The sequence below is a fragment of the Malania oleifera genome, chromosome 6 (genome assembly GCF_029873635.1).
Source record: "Malania oleifera isolate guangnan ecotype guangnan chromosome 6, ASM2987363v1, whole genome shotgun sequence".
NCBI lineage: Eukaryota > Viridiplantae > Streptophyta > Magnoliopsida > Santalales > Ximeniaceae > Malania > Malania oleifera.
In genome coordinates, this window is record NC_080422.1 from 2,156,668 (window position 1) to 2,166,385 (window position 9,718).

Consider the following 9,718-nt stretch of genomic DNA (forward strand, 5'->3'; position numbering starts at 1 on the left):
GTTCGCTAAGCTCGATCACGTGGAGGTCCTGAAAAAGATGAATTGTATAACAAGTGAGACACATATCTGTAAGACGGAATAGATTAATACCAGTGTGTGGCTATCATGAGTTTAGTGTATACAAAATATCATCAATTATTAATTAACCACAATTATAAAACCATTCTCAGACCATACCCATTCACACTCACAATTATTTACAAGCGAAAGTTCTCGAGGATAGGGGAGATTACACACTCATGCATGTAGCTCCCCTTTGCTCTAGTATGTTATGTAACCAGGTATGGCTACAACTGATACCTATCAGACACTCGCCTTTCTCAGCAAACCCTCGGTTGGAGAGTTTACTTTGCCCCAAATACATATAATACTACTATATTTATAACATTTAATACTTTGTTACCTTACTCTATATGTTCTCTCTCTCTCTCTCTCTCTCTCTCTCTCTCTCTCTCTCTCTCACACACACACACACACACACACACACACACATACACACACACAATTATTTACAAGGCGAAAGTTCCTGAGGATAGGGGAGATTACACGCCCATACATATTGTTAGTTGTCTTAGCCCGGGAGTATATAGTCCAGAGGGGGGATGAATGGACTCTTTTGTGGAATTACAAAATTTCTCTACAAAATAAAACACTTGGCAAGATGCAAGCAATTATATCACAATATATGAAATTTAAATCATACACAAGACAAATAATAAAGAGTATAGGGAGAGAAAATCAACACTAGTATTTTTACGTGGTTCGGCACCAAGCCTACATCCATGCCTTGAGACCAATTCAAGGATTCCACTGCACGATCTCCTTCACCGGAAAAGAAGCCTTACAACTCAGGAACAAATCCCAACCTGCTCACCAAGAGCCTCTTCGGTTCACAAAGAACCTTCACCAAATGGTCCACAAAGAACATTACAAGAAGATGATGGAAATATAATATAATGCTCCTCAAATTATGCAAGACACACACTGCAAGAGTTACAATACGCACTCACTCACACAACCCTTATTACAATTAATTTATACACAATAAAAACTCCGGGATGTGTTTTGGTGCTTCCGAGTCAACGTCCTTTCTATCTTTCTTATTTGATGTCTATTCGGTCTGATCTTTGCTTCTGATTTGGTACCTCCGTGTATCCGACACTTTGTACCTGTACTAGATAATATATGCAAGGATGGAAAATACAAGGAACAACAAATAGGTTAATATCATCAAAACATATAAACCAAGATAGTGTAACTATCAGGGCTAACACATATAGCTTCCCTTTGCTCTAATACGTTATGCAACCTGGTATAACTACAACTGATACCTATCAAGGCACTCACTTTTCTCAGCAAGCCCTCGGAGGGAGAGTTTACTTCGCCCCAAATACATATAATACTACTATATTTAATACATTTAATACTTTGTTCACTGCCAGATGAATAAAAATCGACATGCTTTCCCCAAATGACAAGTTGTGCGGCCCATAGGTTGGACTTAACCCTGGTCGGCCCACTAGAGTTAAATCAATTCCCAACTCTTTAGTCTGCTAGTCCGATTGGCTTTCCCATGTTGGTCTAGACTCTAGGGGGAACTCTACCATTTACAGCTCAATCGACTATTCAATACCAACACTCTCTCTAGGACTTGTGGTTGTACTAAGCTCTCCAAAACTCTCACAACGGTACCGTGCATACTATGGTCCACCGGAGTTCTCAAATCATACATTACAATTAAACATTAATATTCTTCTCTGATTAAACAATTCTAAATACAATATAATCCCAATGCATTTCAGTGTTTCAACATATTATACATATTTCATAACTCAACCTAGTATTTTATTTTTTCCTCATGCCATACGATTTGAATAATACGCATATTTATATAACTACTGAAATAATAAAATAGTCCATGTTTATTATCTGCTTTACTGAAAATATGGGTTAAAATATCTCCACAATTTATCTAATACTCAAAATAAGCGTTAGTAAGAAAAATAGAGATAATTAACCCTACTCACCTTGACCAATTTTAGAAAATATAAAACAATTTCAACCAATCATTTCAACCAGTCAAATTATCTAGAAAATCCATTACTTAAATCTTGTAGCCTTTTTATTTAGTTTACTCGGTTCATTTTCGAAAATAATAGCTATTAACACAACCCTAGGCTCAAAACCCTCAGTTTAAATGGTTGGCTTTCAAAACTTGCATGATAATCATATACATACACATATAATTTCCATTTTAACCGGTAGAATTTACAAAATAACTAGCTTAATCTATTCCCATTACCTAATTTCTGAAAACGACCCGAAACGAATGAAGAAGTCGAAACCCTAGCCACTCAAATATGCCGAGGATTGACGACCTATGCACCAGGAAGAGGGAGAAAGGAGTGCGGAGCACCAGGGTGAGTCTTAAAGTAGTGAGAGAGATGAGAGAGATTTAGAGCTGAGGGAGAGAGGATGGATTTTCTTTAAAAAAAAAAAAAAAAAGACTTAAGTCCTATTTAAATTGAGTTGTCCCCACAGAAAACTGTCAATGGTTTTTCTAGTCATCCTGAAACTGTCGATGAAAAACCTGAACTAGAGAATCCTAGGAGCCTTTCTAGAGGAAACTGTTGGTGGTTTTGTTTGGGGTTCCCCAAACCGTCAACGGTTTTGTCCTATCCTTCCCCATTTTCTTATTTTTCCTCTCCTTTATTTATTTCCCTTTTTTTATTTTTTTTATTTTTATTTTATTTATTGGATTCGGGTTACTACATTCTCCCCTCCTTATAAAATTTCGTCCTCGAAATTTGTAAACCAATAATTCTATTTAGATTCTTTTATTAATGAACTTCCTTATACCAAATATTTCAGTATACTCTACAACTATAAATAACCACATTAATCTAAAATCGAAAATAACTATTGCTTATTTCATAACATAAACTTATTACCAGCTCCTGCGCCACAGGCAATGTTCGTATCAGTCAGGATCATTGTGTACCACGTGTCAGACCACCTCGGGGTACGTGATTATTCCCTCGAATCTGGTTAGGTGTAGGTGCATTGGCTAGCGATTCACAACAATTTCTTGCAATGTGCCCTGGCTTACCGCACCGATTGCAGTTGGCACTCCTAACTCGACAGTCACCCCTATCCCTTTTACATCTGTGGCATGCAGGGTAGGATGAATCATCTTGATAACTATGATAACCTCAATCTCTCATCTCCTGCCTTAGGCCCACATTGCCCCATTCTCATTTCCACAAACCCTGACTAGCCTCAGCTTGAAAACTGGGAGGTGCAGGCCTTTTTCTCTGCTCTGATGACTCTGTACCACCCTGTGAGCTCTTCTCCAGTGTCGAGGCCTTGTCCACTAAGTACAAGAAGTTCTGAACCTAGAACCCCACCACCTGCTCAAAGATCCTCCATCGCAGGCCTTTCTTGAACATTTTTTCCTTCCTCATCTCATCAAGTATCATATACGGTGTGAAGCAATATAGCTCTACAAACTTCGCTAGATACTCCCCGACATTCATATTCCCCTGGGTTAGGTTGGTAAATTTCTTCTCCTTATCTTCCTAGGTAGAAGAAGGAAAGTAATGGTCAAAGAACGACTTCTTAAATCTGACCCATGTCAAAGGCATTGGTACCAGTCTCTGTCCCTCAAGTAGCTTCACAGAAAGCCACCAGCATTTCACCTCCCCCGTCCTTTTAAACGAAGCGTAAAGAACCTTTTGCTCCTCAGTGTAGCAGAGTACTATCATCATCTCCTCGATATTCTAAACCCAATTCTCAGCAGCTATCGGGTCAGATCCTCCCACAAAAGTAGGAGGGTTCAGACGAGTAAATTCCTTAATACTGTAGCCCTGGTTTGCAAGTGGACAGTCTTGCTCTCTAGACTCCTACCTCTTCTCTCTCCTGACCTGGCGAGCTATACCTCAAAACGCAGCAGAGGTATCAAGATCATCCTCCCTGGAAACTCCTAAGTTGCTGCTTCCTTTAGAATATACACCCTTATCTTTGGGATCCATCCTGAAGATAATATAAAAAATACTTTTAGAATCCCATTGTCATAGCCTAATTGATCCAAATATTAAATTGGAAAATCAATAAACGTAGAAAACTAGGGTTAGTACTTAGAAACATCACCATCAATGGATTTATCGCAGTTTTCTGAAACTCGCGTCTGAATAAGAAAATTATAGAAGTCTGTCAAGGGATTTTTGCTTCCAAGCTACGAAAAAAAACTCAAAATTCCGAACAGTATCTTAATCTACCTATTCCTATCCTCATCCTAACTCGATCCTATACTCTGCTATTAATCCATCTTAGAGTCTACAAAACCCAACAACCTAATACTCTGATACCACTTTGTCATGCCCCAAACTTGCCAAGTGGGGCCCCGGGTGTGATGTGATCCAATCACCTGTGTTTGATACCATAACCTTAATCACGCAGCAGAAAAATAAATAAACATCCAAAAAAATATACTAGAGTTCTATATAAAATGTAGGGACTCGAAGAATTATTGCAACTAAATAATAAAAGGAAAGAGAGAAAAGGAAATTTAAAAGTCAGGACTCAATAGGGTCTCGTCGACGAGTAGTCTTCTTGGGCACATCGACGGGGACACATGTCTCGTCGACGAGAACTTACTAAGAGGGCTGATTTTAGGGCTTGAAATTCATCGACGAAGGTTGTCACGCCCCGAACCCGCAGGTGGGTCCCAGGTGTGAATTTAGTAACCTAACCTGTCTCTGTATCAATTTAAAACATACATGATACAATACCAAAGAGAGTTCGACCCCGTAGGGTGAATGGACGCCCACATACATACATATAAACATCCATACTCATCCAACATACGCAGCGGAAAATGGTCTTTTGTACATAATCGGTATCATACCAGAGTCTACACGAGCTAGGATATAATACAAATATACCCCAGGTGTCTACAAAAACCACCCCGACAACCTGGATACCAAAACTCGTACCTAAAAGGTACTAGCAGTAGCTACGACACCCCTTGCTACCCGACGCTAGGATGTTACTTACCGCTACCTAAAAGCCCTGAAAACATTGTATGTGCATTGGGGATGAAACACCTCTTAGTAAGGAAGAAAATAGTTTATATCAGTGTGTGGCATACCAGTGTCATTTTACATACTTCATAACACTATACATACGATACAGTTTGAAACAATTTGTATAATTTCATACAAATACATACAGTTCTAGTATTTTCAGAAAAAACCATTCCAGTTCATATGATACCCAACATACATACATACATACATACATACATACATACATACATACATACGATCAGTGTCGTCACACTAGTTCGCAAATACACAAGGTCATCTCGTCTCACAGCGATTACATTGCTACATACGCAACTATGCTTCGACAATCAAGGCCCAATAGTGATTACATTGCTCCATACGCAACTACACTAGGTCACCTAGTCTCACAGCGATTACATTACTACACATGCAACTACGAAGATCTACGACTCAAGCCCAATAGTGATTACATTGCTACATACGCAACTACACAAGGTCACCTAGTCTCACCACGATTACATTGCCATATGCAAAACTACGTTGCGACGACCTAAGCCTACAAAGAATCCATTGCTTCATACGATGTAGCATATAACTCACACCACTTCGGTGAACAGCCGGAATTAGACTGGTGATATTTCACACCCTCGGATATAGAGCCGGACACTCTTGCTTACGGTAATTAACCGATCCATGGCACAACGTACAGTAATTAGCCGCCACATAGCTGTTTCGACGTACGGTAATTAGCCGCCATTAGCCGATTTCACAAAACTTGGAATCATTTTGGAACTCACATCCATATACATTTCAACGTACGGTAATTAGCCGCCACATAGCTGTTTCACAAATATTTGGAACAATTTCATACATCTATACATACCACACTTATTTGGTTTACGACAAATCATATAAATTACAATTTCAAGTATACAGTTTATGCAAATATGGATTACAATCATCTCAATAATACAGTTTTAACAAAACAAACGGTTTTCCAAACAAAGTAGAGATGATACCCGAAATCCCCAATTTTCTCGAAAAACTGTAACACTAAAATCCTGTATTTTTACCTGATAGATTTCCCCAAATAAGTAATCATAACATACATACGATCATAGCCTACAAGCTTACCGATCCTGATTTTGAAAATGGATTGATATAAAGAGAATTCCCTTACCTTAACCCGAATCCCAATTATGAACTCTACGGCCCTCAAAACTATGAACCGAGACTTCAAAACCTACAAACCACAGTACAGTACATGCTTACAATCCATACTACTACATATATACTGAATCAGAAATGAAAACCGAGCCTTACCTTGATTTTAGCCCGAAACCTGAAAACGCTCGAAATGGACTTTCGATCCGCTAGAAACGTAGAGAATCCTTCATTTATCCTCGCAGTAACTTTGGATTTACGATTCCAATGACAAACAGCGAAGCAATCAAGGAGAGAGAGAGAGAGAGAGAGAGAGAGAGAGAGAGAGAGAGAGAGAGAGAGAGAGAGAGAGAGAGAGAGAGAGAAAGAGAGAGAGCTTCAAATCCTAGAGAGAGAGAGAGGAAAACTAAAACTTAGCCAAGAAGCAACTGAAAATATCCTTATAAAGACCTTTCACCCGGAGGATTTCGTCGATGAATTGGTGTCCTTGTTGACAAGGTCTTCAAGGATTTCGTCGACGAGACAACGATTTCATCGATGAACCTTGATATTTAAATTTTTCCAAACAATCGTCGACGAAGTCTGCAGAATTTCATTTTTTTACCCCTCTTTTACATAATTAACCCGTACAACACAATTTGGGGTCTTACAATCTCCCCTCCTTACAAAAATTTCGTCCTCGAAATTTGCAATCTCTCATTACGAACATCTTCATACTACTACATGCACACATACTATAAGGTGAAACAGTGACTATCCATACGCAGTCCTGTTACGATACATACATACATACTCTAGAGAATACGACGACCATTTATACGCAGCCCCGTTATGATATATACATACATACTCTAGAGAATACATTGACCATTTATACGTAGCCCCGTTACGATACAGACAAACATACTGTAGTGAATACGACGGCCATTTATACGCAGCCCCGTTACAATACATATATACATTCCCTCACTTATGGCAGAAGAATATCGTGGTCACATACATAAACAGTCTCGGGAGCTTACAATACAACATGACCCTCCCCAAGACTAACCACTATCTACAATATGATAACAGGGGTTTACATACATACATACATACTCATATCACCCCGCTATCCAAGTACTATTCAAACAACTGTGGATACTTCCAGCATATTTCCGTTTCCAGTTCCCAAGAAGCTTTTTCAACCTTGTGATTCTGCCATAATACCTTCACTAACAGTATCTCTTTGGTATGAAGCTTCTAAACTTTATGGTCTAGAACCTGAACAGGTATCTCCTCATACGCTAAAGTATCCTCAAGTCCCAAAGACTCGTAATTGATAACATACGATGGATCCACCACGTACCTTCTCAGCATGGAAACGTGAAATACATCGTGGACCCTCGAGAGTGCCGCAGGTAGTGCAACTCTGTAGGCTACCAGACCCACTCGCTCAAGTACCTTGAATGGTTCGATATACCTTGGGCTCAACTTGCCCTTCCTTCCAAATCTCATCACTCCCTTCATCGGAGCGATTCTAAGGAATACCTTAGCCCCCACCTTGAACTCCAACTTATGGCGGTGAACATCCACGTAACTCTTCTGCCAACTCTGAGCCGATCTAATCCTCTCTCGGATCAAACCTACCTTCTCAGACGCCTGCTGCACAAGTTCAGGTCCTAAGACTTGACGTTCACAGACCTCATCCCAATACAATGGAGATCGACACCTCTGACCATACAAAACCTCGAATGGTGACATCCCTATACTAGCCTGGAAGCTATTGTTATAGGAAAACTCCACTAGGCAGAAACTGAATCCAATTACCACCAAAGTCCAATACACAAGCCCGTAACATATCTTCCAATATCTGTATCGTCCTCTCCAACTGTTCATTAGTCTAGGGGTGGAACGCTGTACTGAATGTAAGTTTCGTCCCCAATACTTCCTGCAAACTTTTCCAAAATTGGGAAGTAAACCTTGGATCCCGATCTGAAACAATGGACACCGGAGCAAGCTCTAAACCATGGACAGGATAATTCTTCTCATATTCTTTAAGCTGTTTGGACGCATAAGCAATGACCCTGCCATGCTGCATCAACACGCATCCAAGACCCTTCAAAGAGGCATCACTGTATATCATAAAACCGTCCTCCCCTAAGGGAATAGCCAGTACTGGAGCTGAAACTAACCGCTGCTTTAACTCTTGAAAGCTCTGCTCACAGTCATCAGTCCATTCAAATTTTACATTTTTCCTCGTAAGTCGTGTCAATAGACTTGATAGTCTAGAGAAACCATCCACAAAACGCCAGTAATAACCTGCTAACCCTAGAAAACTCCTGACTTCCTGAACATTTCCTGGCCTCTCCCAATTCACCACTGCCTCTATCTCGGATCAACTGATACTCTTGCTTCTGAGATCACATAGCCGAGAAAAGTAACCTGTCTTAACCAGAATTCACATTTCTTGAATTTTGCATATAATTTCCTTTCTCTCAATATCTGCAACACCAATTTCAAATGATGTTCATGGTCCTCAAAACTCCTTGAATAGACCAGTATATCATCAATAAACACAACCACAAATTGGTCCAAATACTGGTGGAACACCCGATTCATCAAATCCATCAAAACCACTAGTGCATTAGTCAACCCAAATGGCATCACTAAGAACTCATAATGCCCATATCTGGTACGAAATGCGGTCTTCAAAATGTCTTCTGCTTTAACTTTCAACTGATGGTAACCTGATCGTAGATCAATCTTAGAGTAAACCTGGGTCCCTTGGAGCTGATCAAATAAATCATCGATCCTAGGGAGAGGATATTTATTCTTAACTGTCAATTTATTTATCTCCCTATAATCAATGCACAATCTCATGGTTCCATCTTTCTTTTTCACGAACAAAACTGGCGCTCCCTAGGGCGACACACTAGGCCTGATGAAACCTTTATCCAGTAACTCCTGTAACTGATCTTTCAATTCTTTTAACTTAACTGGTGCCATACTGTACGGTGCTTTAGATATTGGTGCAGATCCCGGCAACAAGTCTATAGTGAACTCAATCTCATGATCTGGTGGCAAACTAGGCAATTCTTCAGGAAATACATCTGGGAATTTCCTCATTACTAGTATGTCAGTTTGTCCAAATTCTTCTTTTTGGAAATTCTTTTATGTATGCGACATACCCTTGGCAACCACCCTGTAACAATCTCCTCACTTGAATAGCCGACACTAGCTATGGTGAGGCACGTACACGTGAACCCGCAAATCTAAACTCTAACTCCCCTGAGGGTCTAAAAATCACTTCCTTTAAATGACAATCAATACTTGCGTGATAAGTTGCTAACCAATCCATACCCAGTATCACATCAAACCCATGCATATCTAAAACCACAAGATTGGCTAGAAGCACTTTCTCCTGAATATTTACCGAAAAATTTCAAAGTACCCTCCTACATCTAATCACATATCCCATCGACATACCCACAGACAATTCTATATCT